Source organism: Bufo gargarizans, chromosome 2, assembly GCF_014858855.1.
Source record: "Bufo gargarizans isolate SCDJY-AF-19 chromosome 2, ASM1485885v1, whole genome shotgun sequence".
Classification (NCBI taxonomy): domain Eukaryota; kingdom Metazoa; phylum Chordata; class Amphibia; order Anura; family Bufonidae; genus Bufo; species Bufo gargarizans.
Window position 1 is genome coordinate 574,415,719 of NC_058081.1, and position 14,662 is coordinate 574,430,380.

Genomic DNA, 14,662 nt, shown 5'->3' on the forward strand with positions numbered 1-14,662 from the left:
GTAGGAAAAACCTAATCACCTCTTTGATCATCCCCAAACTTAACTATTTAGAACAAGTACTTCCTATTCCAGTCAAGAAAAAACATTTCAAGTCATTGACGTCAGCAATTCGTAGATTTATATGGAAACAAAAAAGCCCGAGATTAGCGATGACCACTCTGCAAAAGCCCAGGGATCAGGGTGGCATAGGCCTCCCTGACCCACAAACATACAACAAGGCTATCCATCTGGCTAGAATCCTTGATTGGTTTCGGAAACCACCCCATAAATCATGGGTGGACATGGAATCATCCATAGCTCGACTTTCCTTCAGGTCACTCCTGACAGGTGACAAAGGATCATTAATCTCCCTCTCCAACACAAACCAGATTATTAAATCCTCGCTCTCAATATGGAACTGGTTTCAGGAATCTATTTGGGGTTTCCCTCTACCCTCCCCCTTAATACAAGTAAGAGACATTCTAGACTTAGCCCCTCTGGAATTAAAACAATGTCTCCCTATCTCTCTTAAAACGTCCCAAACTCCCATTATTTCACTGTTTGATGAGGAGAGTAAGTTAATCACCAAAAAAGAAATGGCTGAGTTGCTCTTAACCTCAGATACACTCCCCTCCCCGATATCATTCCTTCATAATTACATCTCTAAACACATCCCATTCCAGACTCTCCTTAGGCCCATTACTTGGTTCGAGGGATGGATATGTAGTCAGACCGCGATAAGCAAACCGATCTCTCAAGTATACAAAAAATTAAACTCTCCTATTAGCACGCCAAAACCAGCTTTCATTGGTTTATGGGAAAGAGATTTGGGAATCTCTTTCTCACCACAAGAATTGACCAAACTTTATATCTCCCCTCATAAATCGTCAAGGTGCGTACTAATTCAGGAGAATAGTTATAAAATTCTAACGAGGTGGTACAAGACCCCTGATATTACTTCCAAATACGACAGCTCGAATTCAGATAGGTGTTGGAGGTGCGGTGACTCAAAGGGAAATTTTTTCCATATTTGGTGGACTTGCTCCATTGTATCTAAATGGTGGAAAGACATATTCGACAGGAGCAACACCATATGTAAAACCTCAATACCGCCAAATCCCCAATTGGCCTTATTGGGCCTTCCACCTCCGGACTTCATCTCTAAGATCCCCCCATTGTTCCATAACCTTCTCATGGCTGCCCGCCTCCTTCTGCCTCGCTTCTGGCTTTCAACAGAACTTCCGTCCCCAGAAATGTGGAAGGATAAGATAGATAGCTTATATAGATTTGAAGAATTGGCGGCTGCTGAAGAACGTAATTTAAGAAAATTTAGTGTTAAATGGGATAGATGGGGGAAACATAACCATTCCAACCACATGCAGACTTCCGCCAATAATCTGCCGTCTCATCAATAGGGAGTGTGCATGTTTCCTCCTTCGGTCAACGAAGAGAGAGGCTATAATAGTCTAAAGGTTGGCCTTCTCCTTTGACTTTACTATTTGGTAAGAATTATTCCGTAATTACAATTATGTATATGTTCTCGACTCAGACTCAATAGGAGTGGTGATACTCAACTACTCCTACCCTTTCCTGCTCACATTCTCATGGCAGTTTCACTGTATTGTTATTGTATACATCTAATGTTTACATTTAATGTTTACATCTAATGTTTTCATCTATGGTATGCTATGTACTACCCAATATGGATTATGTACGATTCATCTATTTCATGACTGTACAATTATATTTACTTTAAATAAAAAAACTAAAAAAAAAAAACTAAAGCAAAACAAAAGAAGATCATGCAGGAGGTACTGAAGAACGTCTATCAGAACTTCTCAAAGATCTGGTGGTGACATCTATTTCTTTGAATCAAAATCTGTTAGAGTTTATTGATGATATAGGGGTTGAACCCTGAGAATAATTTCCTCTGGTGGATGCAAGTAACCCCACTCCGACCCTGTAAATGACCCCTGGTGTGTCAGCATTTTAAAACGGGCTAGATGCTTATCTAATAGCAAACTGCTTTGAAAGTTATAATTAAAGGGGTTGTCCCACAATAAATATACTACAGTTTTCAAACCAACTGAATTCTGTTGTAATTGCATGTAATTAAAAATTTAGCATAGCCACTGAGTTAGTCAATAACATTTATCTGTATAGCACTACCTACTGTTTGTTTTTTTCTTATTTCTTTGCCCTGCTCACTGAGATGGCTGCTCTCTTAGCTGCAGAAGAAGAAACTCCTCTTTGAGCTGTCAGCTTGATATAAATCTATATGATGAATTAATTTAGGAGATCCATGTGAGGTACAGCACTGGATCTAGCTTTGTTAGAAAGAGATTGTCATGTACTATATGATCTCTGATTTTCATTTTTCATATTAGTCATGGAATACCCCTTTAATCTAACAATCAATGTTAATGATTGAATGATTAAGTAATGTTTAATTAATTGAGAAAGATTGAACTTAATTGGCCTGTGTCTTTTTAAAACCTATGTAACTATTGTTGTAGAAATATTAATAGTTGTAATCCGCTCGCCAAACTTTGTGTAAGGAAATGTAAACCCCCTTTCCCTCAGCCGCAGTCAGAGTCAGACACAGGTGTTACCATCTTGCTTGAATTCTTCTGAGCACTCCCCCTCCTCCCTGCCCAGTCTGTTTCTTTTATTTACTCACAAAAGGTGTAAAAGGGGCTGTCCCAAGACAAGGATACAGGAAGTGATGACATACAGGAAGTGAGACTTATCAAAGGACAGGGAAGGGCATCAACGTGGCTGGACAGACAATGCACACACCCCATCCCCGTATAAGGAAGGATGAGTCATGTCCATTGTCTGACCAGCCAGGCAGCCGCCCATCCCAAACCACTGTCAGCATGGATCCCATTCAATACTGCTCAAAGCGACCAGTATCTAGTGAAGATCATTCTACTGGTTCTTATAGGTTTGAGACCATCTGTGAGACATTGCTACGGCTATTGTCAGTATACAGTACGAGTATACCGACAAGGCAGATATGCATGTCTTAAAAGCAGATATGTATCCAGAAAGGGATAGTGAAGCCGCAGCAGAGGTATAATATGTATCTCTCGTTATGCGGACTTCACTTCTCTAATGTGTATAGACATTTGAAGGGAAGAAGCCCAGTGCATTGCACTTAGTGCTCACAAACCGGCAAACGCCCCCCTACACACTGAGAACAGGTCTCCAAGCCCATGAGAAGGTTTTCATACTGACGGTTTTACCACTGGTCCCGATTCAACCCAAGTACCCTCTGCTAGAGCGTTCTTCGGTTAAAACGGACACAGGGAGACAGATGACAATCTATAAAAACACACACACATCCTAAGATAAAATGTCTGCATAATAAAATTTCCACAACACTATGTAATTGTAAGGCCTCTTTCACATTAGCGTAAGCGTTCTCCGGCAGGCTGTACGGATGTTACCACATGCCAGCCGGCCCCCACTGACTATAATGGCTTCTGGTTAAGATCTGGCCGCTACCCGGGAAATATGAATAAAAACATTGTGTGCAGTAGTTTATGTCCAGCTGAATCCGAGCATATTTGCCATGTAGCGGCTGGATCTCCGCCAGATCCCTTCATAGTCAAAGGGAGCCAGAAAGCACACAGTAACATCCAGTAACATAACAGACTACATTTTATTAGTAATCAATGCAGAAATCCAGGTAATTCCAAAGGGTTGACATACTTTTTCTTGCAACTAAGGGTGGGTTCACACTAGCGTTATGGAGTCCGTTATGGCTTTCCGTTATAACAGGGTTATAACGGAACATAACGGAATCCATAAGACGGAAGGGCGGATCCGTATAAGAGGCATTCCATTTTGCTCCATCCTAATAGAAGTCTATGGGAATCAAAACAGATCCGTCTGGTTCCAGTTATGCAAGACGGAAAACAAAGTCCGGACGACATGACTTTGTTTTCCGTCTTGCATAACGGGACCCAGACGGATCCGTTATGTTTTCCCATAGACTTCTATTAGGACGGAACAAAACGGAATGCCTCTTAAAGGCTTCTGTTTTGCATTCCATCCTATGGATTCCGTTATGTTCCGTTATAACCCTGTTATAACGGAAAGCCATAACGGACTCCATAACGCTAGTGTGAACCCACCCTAAATCGTATATAGAATCACAAGAGTAGTAGAAACTATTATATGATGTGAGCTAAAAAAATAATAATACATGTATTAAAACCTTATAGCATACATGGTATCACAACTTGTAACTTCAGGGTCTGAAAGTAAGAGGTGGAGGATGGAAGAAAAGATAAATGTATCCCCAATTCTATTTTAACTTGCCACATGTCGCACATTAGATCCCCCTTACAGGAAATCTATGCTGAGATTTCAATGCGCTACTTTAGTACAAGACGCTATGTGAAATTGCTGCTGTGGTGCCCGCTGCCAACTCTAAAGTGACACGGAACAAACGTCTAGCATACCACGTCTCTGGAACGTGTGGACTTTGTGCAGTTTAGAGACTCTGAAGTCATCACACACATTTTCACCTCTTGGCACAGGGTCCTGTTTAATATTTATACAGTCAGAAGGTGCAAGTGCTTTATCCACCCCCTTTACCCCCCAAACACACAATGTGTGCCAGGCTATTAATACACCCACGCACTTAGCCAGACTATATGTGGAAATTAAACTCCCTGTTAATATAATACGTAGTTCTGTGTGATAAGCCGCTGCCGCTGACACGTTGTAACAACACCTCTGTATTAACCACATGATATTCTCAAGTGACCGACCTGTTACTGTCCTTGATGACAAGTGTTTGTTCTCTGCAAACTCTGAACAGTACACTGCATTTCCTCTAAAATCAGAAAACAGTCTCCTCTTCTGTCAGTACTCTATGTTATAAGGTTTATCTCTCAAAAAGACTGATGTTACCCAGCTTTCCCATAATCCTGATCCACAGATTAGAGGAAGCGTCACTGCAAATCTCACATTTATCAGTCTGGAAAAGCTACATGTGGAACCTGTGATGGCAGTCATACCCAGCTTTCCCAGAAACACAGCTAAGACATGGCTGAATAGAATTTGTAGCCATTGTAATTTTTTTCAGAGTTTTCCGATTGTTTTATACTGATGACCTATGCTGAGGGTAGGTCATCACTATGTGATCAGTGGGGGTCCAACATTCACGTGAATGGGACTGAGTTGAACCTAGGCCATGTGACCACGTGACATCACTGACCTTGGAAGACACCACAGTGCTCACCAGAGTACAGTGGTCTCATCAAACAGCTGAACGGCAGGGGGGCGGGGAGTCAGGCCCCACCCAATCAGATACTGATATCCTATCCTGAGGATAGGCCATCAGTAGGGTTGAACAAATCGGGTTCGGATTGCTGCATCTGAACCAGATTCTTTTAAAAACCACCTTAAGAATATTGTCTTGTTAAACTCACATTCGTTAATGAGGCACAAAGCCCAGTTCAGCTTAGTATTCTGATGCAGTAATTAACGCAATAAACAAAGTAACATATGATAGAGATGAGACAAAGTAAGTATCGTGATATTTGCGGAAACTTCTAAAAGACATCTGCGGAGGCCATACAGGACTATTTTTTCTGTCATGTATAACGGAAACAAACGGAACCGTTATGTGCCCCCATACAGTGGCGTACACAAAATCCATGTGGCCCCGGTGCGAAACGGATCCATGGGGCCCCCTCCCTGTCGCCCACCCCCCCTTCCCCCCCCAACCCGTCGCAAGAATTTACTTGGGCCCCCTGGATTGGGATTAATAAGGCTCCGTGCCTCTCTGTGATCTCTTTACTACAAAATCACAGTGAGATAAAGTTGTCACTGTGATTTTGTAGCAAATAGATCACAGAGAGACAAAGAGCATTATCAATCATGTTAGTGCTCTGTTTCTACGCTGTCCAGTACGGGGCTTGGCTCTCTTTCACGCAGCAGATTCCCCGCACAGGATCCGCTCATGTGAAAGAGCCCTGAGCCCAATGCATGGCTACACTCACCCAGTCCTAACTAATAAAATCTGGTCCTACCTCATCCAGGGTGTCGCTGGCCTCGGCGTGATGTCCACTGGATCCAGAACAAGGTCCCTGTGGTGATAGAGAAAAAAAAGGATAATCACATAAGGAAGGGACGGTGACTGCCCCTGTGAAATCACCAGCAGGGGGCGCTGTGCTGGCCTGTGACACTGAGCCATGCCAATGTATAGCATACATTTCCCCTAAGTGCTACTACACAGTACTAATGCCCACCTTGTGGTCCCTTTAAAATAGTTATGTCCTCCTTGTGGCCCCTCACAGTAGTTATGGCCAGATATATGCCCCCCTTACAGTAGTTATGGCCAGGTGTATCCCCCTCACAGTAGTAATGCCCAGATATGTGTCCCCTCACAGTAGTTATGGCCAGAAATATGCCCCCCTTACAGTAGTTATGCCCAGATGTGTCCCCCTCACAGTAGTAATGCCCAGATATGTGTCCCCCTCACAGTAGTAGTTATGTCCAGATATGTGTCCCCCTCACAGTAGTAGTTATGTCCAGATATGTGCCCCCCTTACAGTAGTTATGGCCAGATGTGTCCCCCTCACTGTAGTTATGCCCAGATGTGTCCCCCTCACTGTAGTTATGCCCAGATATGTGTCCCCCTAGGACAGCGGGCAAAATGGAATATATATACAGCGGAGGCAAAAAATGGAATACATACACAGGGGACAAATGGAATATATACAAAGGGGGCAACATGGATATATATACAGGGGCCCTGTGTGTGTGTGTGTGTATATATATCCATGTTGCCCCCTTTGTATATATTCCATTTGTCCCCTGTGTATGTATTCCATTTTTGACCCTTCTGTATATATAAAATTTTATTACTATTTTGCCAAGTATTTCGGGTCGGGCCCCTATGAAGGATTTGCCGCAATGCCAGATGCTCCCTGTGTTCCCTGTGAGCCGGCACATACAAAACAAAACAAAACAAAAACTTACCTACTCTGAACCTGCTCTGCTCCCGCCGTCTTGTTCATAATCCCTTCTTCTGGCGTGCGTCGGCTGCGTCATACTGTCAACCGGCGTGATCCCGCGAGACTTGGCGCGAGGGTCACGGGTCTGGAGCAAGGGTGGAGGAGGGGCCGCCGCGTACTAAGGTAGTTACTACGAGTGCGCAGTGCTGCACTGCCGGCCAGACACAGAGGCCGGGGCCCGACCGGCCATATACTCTTAAAACCTTTAAAATCATTTGCGGTGGGGCCTTGGGTACAGCACTACTACAGGGGCCAGGGGTCCACAGGCGGCCGGGCCCCCTTGAGTGCCGGGCCCGGTCGCAACTGCGACCGCTGCGACCCCTGTATGTACGCGCCTGCCCCCATAGACATGTACAAACCGGATTCCAAAGTTGGGACACTATACAAATCGTGAATAAAAACTTAATGCAATGATGTGGAGGTGCCAACTTCTAATATTTTATTTTATTCATAATAGAACATAAATCACAGAACAAAAGTTTAAACTGAGAAAATGTACCATTTTAAGGGAAAAATATGTTGAATCAGAATTTCATGGTGTCAACAAATCCCCAAAAAGTTGGGACAAGGCCATTTTCACCACTGTGTGGCATCTCCCCTTCTTCTTACAACACTCAACAGACGTCTGGGGACCGAGGAGACCAGTTTCTCAAGTTTAGAAATAGGAATGCTCTCCCATTCTTGTCTAATACAGGCCTCTAACTGTTCAATCGTCTTGGGCCTTCTTTGTTGCACCTTCCTCTTTATGATGCGCCAAATGTTCTCTATAGGTGAAAGATCTGGACTGCAGACTGGCCATTTCAGTACCCGGATCCTTCTCCTACGCAGCCATGATGTTGTGATTGATGCAGAATGTGGTCTGGCATTATCTTGTTAAAAAAATGCAGGGTCTTCCCTGAAAGAGATGACGTCTGGATGGGAGCATATGTTGTTCTAGAACCTGAATATATTTTTCTGCATTGATGGTTCCTTTCCAGACATGCAAGCTGCCCATGCCACACACACTCATGCAACCCCATACCATCAGAGATGCAGGCTTCTGAACTGAGCGTTGATAACAACTTGGGTTGTCCTTGTCCTCTTTGGTCCGGATGACATGGCGTCCCAGATTTCCAAAAAGAACTTCGAATCGTGACTCGTCTGACCACAGAACAGTCTTCCATTTTGCCACACTCCATTTTAAATGATCCCTGGTCCAGTGAAAACGCCTGAGCTTGTGGATCTTGCTTAGAAATGGCTTCTTCTTTGCACTGTAGGGTTTTAGCTGGCAACAGCGGATGGCACGGTGGATTGTGTTCGCTGACAATGGTTTCTGGAAGTATTCCTGAGCCCATTCTGTGATTTCCTTTACAATAGCATTCCTGTTGTAGTGCAGTGTCGTTTAAGGGCCCGGAGATCACGGGCATCCAGTATGGTTTTACGGCCTTGACCCTTACGCACAGAGATTGTTCCAGATTCTCTGAATCTTCGGATGATGTTATGCACAGTTGATGATAGATGCAAAGTCTTTGCAATTTTTCGCTGGGTAACACCTTTCTGATATTGCTCCACTATCTTTCTGCGCAACATTGTGGGAATTGGTGATCCTCTACCCATCTTGGCTTCTGAGAGACACTGCCACTCTGAGAAGCTCTTTTTATACCCAATCATGTTGCCAATTGACCTAATTAGTGTTAATTGGTCTTCCAGCTCTTCGTTATGCTCAAATTTACTTTTTCCAGCCTCTTATTGCTACTTGTCCCAACTTTTTGGGGATTTGTTGACACCGTGAAATTTTGAATCAACGTATTTTTCCTTTAAAATGATACATTTACTCTGATTAAACGTTTGATCTGTCATCTACGTTCTATTACAAATAAAATATTGACATTTGCCATCTCCACATCATTGCATTCAGTTTTTATTCACGATTTGTATAGTGTCCCAACTTTTTGGGAATCCGGTTTGTATTAGGACGGAGCAAAATGGAATGCCTCTGGAATTCCATTATATTCCATTATAACTCTTTTATAACGGAACCTATAACGGAATTCAATAACGTCGCTGTGAACTCGGCCTAATAAGGTATATTACCTTATTAGTATTACAGTTGATATAATGTTTTATTCTATATTTGGTACCATTGGCTGAAGAAACAAAATCCCTGGATACTTTAATGACATCACAACATATGTATCAGGTGTTTCCACACTTCAAGGTACTATTATACTGTAACCAAGTTGGCTGAGAAGGGCAACTAGCCCTGTCCACAAACAAACTTGGGGACAGTATCTGTGCGAGAGAGTTTGCCTTTTTAGGGATACATTGAACACCACCTTTGATGAGTTCTGAGAAGCCAGGGTCGCTGTTTAATACTGGTAGTATTAAAGAGTAACTGTCATATTTGTTTTTATTTGCTAGTTTATTACAGCTAGGCATGTATACCTGAGTTAGTGTTTCAATGATTGTCAATAGATCTATAATTACCTTATAATAACAGCTTTCATTAATGACTTCTGTCCCTTTCCACTGCTCCCTTAAAAAAACATTGCTAGGGCTTTTCTGTCTTCTCTTTAGTGTAAACAGAAGACAGAGGGCCGGTCCCCCACACTGCATACCTGCATTAGGCTTTAGAGTGAGGAGGCGTGTCACTCAGTAATCCAATCTGATTGGCTGTCAGGGAGCTGCTGGCTACAGCAAGTGTGTATGGGAAGTGAGGGAAAGCAGTTTTGGACCCCGGAGAGAACTGTCAGAGGAGCCATCTTGCGAAGGTCCTCATATTTTAAATGTTTAAACAGCCGTAACTAAGGGAAAAACTCAAGGAAAACAGTGGTATGTGAAGAAACTAAAGATTGCTTTATGCATAATGCTGCTGTAGCAGTAACATAAGCTAAAATAGATTTTTTGCTGAAAACATGACAGTTACCCTTTGAGTATTAGTATTAGGTATAAAGTATTTCTTCACAATACCACTAATTACTTTAAATTCTCAGATGTATGGGGTTGAAAATACACCGCTTTAGGGCTCATGCACATGACTGTATGTATTTTGCGGTCCCCCAAAAAACGGGTCCACAAAAAATACTGATGACGTCCATGTGCATTCCGTATTTTGCAGAACGGAACAGCTGGTCCTAAATAGGACAGTCCTATCTTTTTCCGTTATGCGGACAATAATAGGACATGCTGTATTTTTTTTTTTAGCGGAACGGACATACGGAAACGGAATGCACACGGAGTAACTTCTGGTCTTTTTGCGGACCCATTGAAATGAATGGTTCTGCATACGGTGCGCAAAAAATGGAATGGACACGGAAAGAAAATACGTTTGTGTGCATGAGCCCTTAACAGTTTTACTGTCGTGACTGATTTATTGGAATACAACTCCATTCTATTCTTTGACCTCCCTATGTCCTCTGCTCTATTTACCATCCATGGTTGCTCAGTGTGTTCCTAATGTGAACAGGCTCCTGTTTAAAACTATCAGTAGAGCAGTTCCTTTTGGTGCGAATAAATTCACCAATCAGAACTGACTTAATTGTATTGAATGAATGGATCAGCATGCAATATAGTATTGCACACTGCGCTTTTCCTGTAAGTTGTACTTATAACCCTTTGAGTCATCCAATCGATTTATAAATTTAGATCCAAAAAGTAATATGTTCAGGTAATGAGTAAAAATAAGATTAAGGGTGTAGCGGCCATACCAGAGCAGCCACTGAGCAAAGGTGTTAGTGTCACCAAATAAATATTTACTTTCAAAATAACTAATAAATATTAGCTAAAGATGGGGACACTTTTGAGTGACTCTCCTGAAATCTGCAACAAAATAAAAACTCCCTTGTTAAACATAAAATGTGTTAAAGATACCAAATAGCAGAACACAAAAAATCCTTCAAATCAGAACTATAGTCATAGTTCATCCATAGGAACCAACATAAAGCAGTGATAGCACAATCATGAGCTGTAACAGTGTATAATGATACATCAGCCGACCCAATTGTGGAAGCTATGGGGCAAAGTGGAGGTGGAAAAATCTATTTATGAATTTTTGGTAGCGAATGCAATATGGGTAAAACTGGACAGTCAGGGACTATATATTCAGCTTACTTGGGGAAGAGAACCCCCAAGGAGGTCCCTTCTGCCACAATATACTCCAGCTTTTTGTTTTTTAAACCCGCAATGGGATCATTTTTTATAAACAGACTTATCATTCAACATCTGTATATTTAAATCTCTATATTGGCCAGAATCAAGTATAACAATGGTTACTCCCTTGTCAGCCTGTTCCACCACAATATATAATAGACTATACACTATATACACTATAATACAATTACTATAATACTGCCCCATGTATAAGAATATACCTACTATAATGTTGCCTCATGTACAAAAATATAATTACTATAATACTGCCCCATGGACAATAATATAACTACTTCAATACTGCCCCCATGTGTAAGAATATAACTACTACATACTATATGTATAACTATAGTATGTAGTATTTAACTACTCCCATGATAGCAATCAGTTCAGCGGTCTCAGAATTATGAAGCATTGCAGCTATGTTTGTATATAAAGAGATGGAAAAGTGCAAGTCACGCTTCTAAAGAGTGAGTATCATTTATATCTCACGTTTAAGTTTGAATAAGGGTACTTTCACACTAGCGTTATTCTTTTCCGGTATTGAAATCTGGTAAATTGTCTCAATACCGGGAAAAATCAGTTTTGTCCCAATGCATTCTGAATGGAAAGCAATACGTTCAGTATGCATCAGGATGTCTTCTGTTCTGTCCCTTGTACGGTATTTGACCGGACCAAATACCGCAGCATGCTGCAGTATTTTTTCCGGACAAGATCCCGGAACACTACCGTACTACCGTATTTGCGGGATCTAGCATTAATTTCCATTGAAATGTATTAATGCTGGATCCGGTACCAAGTGTTCCGGAAATTGCCGCATCGCAGGATCCGGTTTTCCGGTCTGCGCAAGCGCAGTTCTTTCTAGCTTTGAAAAAATTAAATACCGGATCCATCATTCCGGATGATACCGGAAAGACGGATCCGGTATTTCAATGCAGAAGTCTAACGGATCCGGAAAAAAAAAGATATCCGTTTACATATGGATTTCCAGATCCGGCAGGCAGCTCCGGCAACGGAACTGCCTTTCGGATTCTTCTAACACTAGTGTGAAAGTACCCTAAGACTGAGACGACTGAATAAAGTGTATATGTCTATGAGTGGAGACAGAGTGAGGCTCTGAATCGGATCGTAGGTGGAATTACAGGTGGAGCGACTATCGTTGATTGATTTGATTGGGTTCAAGTCAGGGCTCTGGCTGGGCCACTGTCACGACTAGACATCTGAGAAGCTCTGACAGATGCCTTTCAGATCCTCCTCCTTGAGCTTCCTTTGTTTTGCTCCCAGTTCCTCATCTCATTAGCCTCTCTCAGCTGTCATGTAGTTGTACTGATTGCATCCCTTTAAATTCCTCCCCATAGTGCATCAGTTTGCGGTTTATATTACTTCCTGAAGTGTGTGCATGCTGATCCTACTTCCCAGTCTTCTACAAGATAAGTGTTGTGCATTCATTTGTGTTTTTCTGTTTGCTGGATCCCAGATGACCCTGACTCCCTCCGTATCTAGTGTAGGGAGCCGGTGGTCGTGTCCCCTCACTATTATAGGGTGTTCAGGTGTTATACAGTCGAGGTACGAGGATATGCGATCATCTACCATTGGGATTTTCGCAGAGGCTGAGCAGTCAGGGAGAGTGCCAGGTCTGATGCAGGGGTCTCCCTTTTTGTTCCTTAGTTCTGGATTCAGTGAGTCGTATATTCTTTTTGTGTTGTCTTGTTTCCTGTACACCTTCCGTGACATTATAAACCGCCAAAACCGTCTCAAGCATGGATCCGGTTTCACTTTTGACTGAACGCTTGCAGGGTCTTTCATTGGAGGTAGCAGATCTCCGTAAGACTCTTTCTCAGTTTCAAGTGACCGGTTCAGCTTGCGTTCATGGAGTTTGTTCTGAGCCTAAGATCTCGCTCCCGGATACGTTCTCCGGGGGTAGTGAGAATTTTGTGCGTTTTAGAGAGGCTTGCAAACTCCATTTTCGCCTTCTTCCCCATTCCTCTGGTGATGAGGAACGGAGGGTGGGGATCATTATATCGCTGCTCAGGGATAACGCTCAGTCCTGGGCCTTTTGCTGCCGGTGGGGGCACGGCCCCTCCGTTCAGTGGATGGATTCTTTTTAGCCCTGGGTCAGATATATAATGATCCGGATCGTATTGCTTTGGCTGAGTCTAGACTACGTCTGTTATGCCAGGGTAAAAAATCCGCAGAGATATACTGGTCAGAATTTCGGAGATGGGCAGCTGATACTGGTTGGAATGATGCTGCACTCCGAAGTCAATTTTGCCATGGTCTTTCAGAGGGATTGAAAGATGCATTTGCCTTTCATGAGAGGCCTACCTCCTTGGACTTTGCCATGTCTCAGGCCGTTCGTATTGACAGGCGTCTTAGAGAGAGAGGAGAGATCACTCCTTCCTGTCATACTCAACCCCTTCTGAGCAGGAGCCCATGCAGCTGGGGTTGATTGCCTCTGACAATAGAAGATTCAGCCCGCATGGGAAGGTTTGTTTTTGTTGTGGAGGTATAAATCATTTGGCAAATGTTTGTCCCTCTAGGAGATTCAGGCAGTTTTTTGGGAGTAATAAAGAAACAAAAAGGAAAAAATCCTTTAAAAATGTTCCATCTGTTACCATTGGCAGGGTTGAGGCGAAAATTGAAGGTTTTCCGTTTGCTTGTAGTTCCCGTTTTGTCCTGCCTGCCAGGGTGGCGCTAGAGAGCAAGAACATTTTTTGTGAGATTTTTTGGAGATAGTGGAGCAGCCGTCAATCTCATTGATAATCAATTTGCGATAACTCATGGTTTCCAGGTATGCACTTTGGGAAAGGATATTCCTGTTTTTGCTATTGATTCCGCTCCACTTTCTCAGAAATCATTAAAGGGCATAGTTCACAATATCCGTTTAATTGTGAGTGATGCTCATGTTGAGGATGTGTCATGTTTCGTCCTTAGCGGATTGCCTACTCCTCTAGTGTTGGGGCTACCCTGGCTCACTAAACATAACCCCACCATTGATTGGCAAGCGAGGCAAATAAATGGTTGGAGTGACTTTTGCAGAGAGAATTGCCTCACGACATCTGTTTCTGAGGTTTCTACTAACACTGTACCATCTTTTCTCTCTGAATTTTCAGATGTCTTCTCTGAGAGTGGAGTTCAGGATATGCCCCCGCACAGGGAGTACGATTGCCCTATTAATCTCATCCCAGACGCCAAGCTGCCTAAATCTCGTTTATACAATCTCTCCCAACCTGAAAGGGGCGCTATGCGTGCTTATATTTCTGAGAGTCTGATAAAAGGACACATACGACCATCGAAGTCACCTGTTGCCGCAGTTTTTTTCTTTGTTAAGAAAAAAGATGGTTCTTTAAGATCTTGTCTGGATTTCAGGGAGCTGAACAGTATCACTATTCATGACCCTTATCCGTTCCCTCTGATCCCGGACCTGTTTAACCAGATTGTTGGGGCTAAAGTTTTTTCCAAATTAGATCTAAGAGGGGCATACAACCTGGTCAGGGTCAGAGAAGGAGACGAATGGA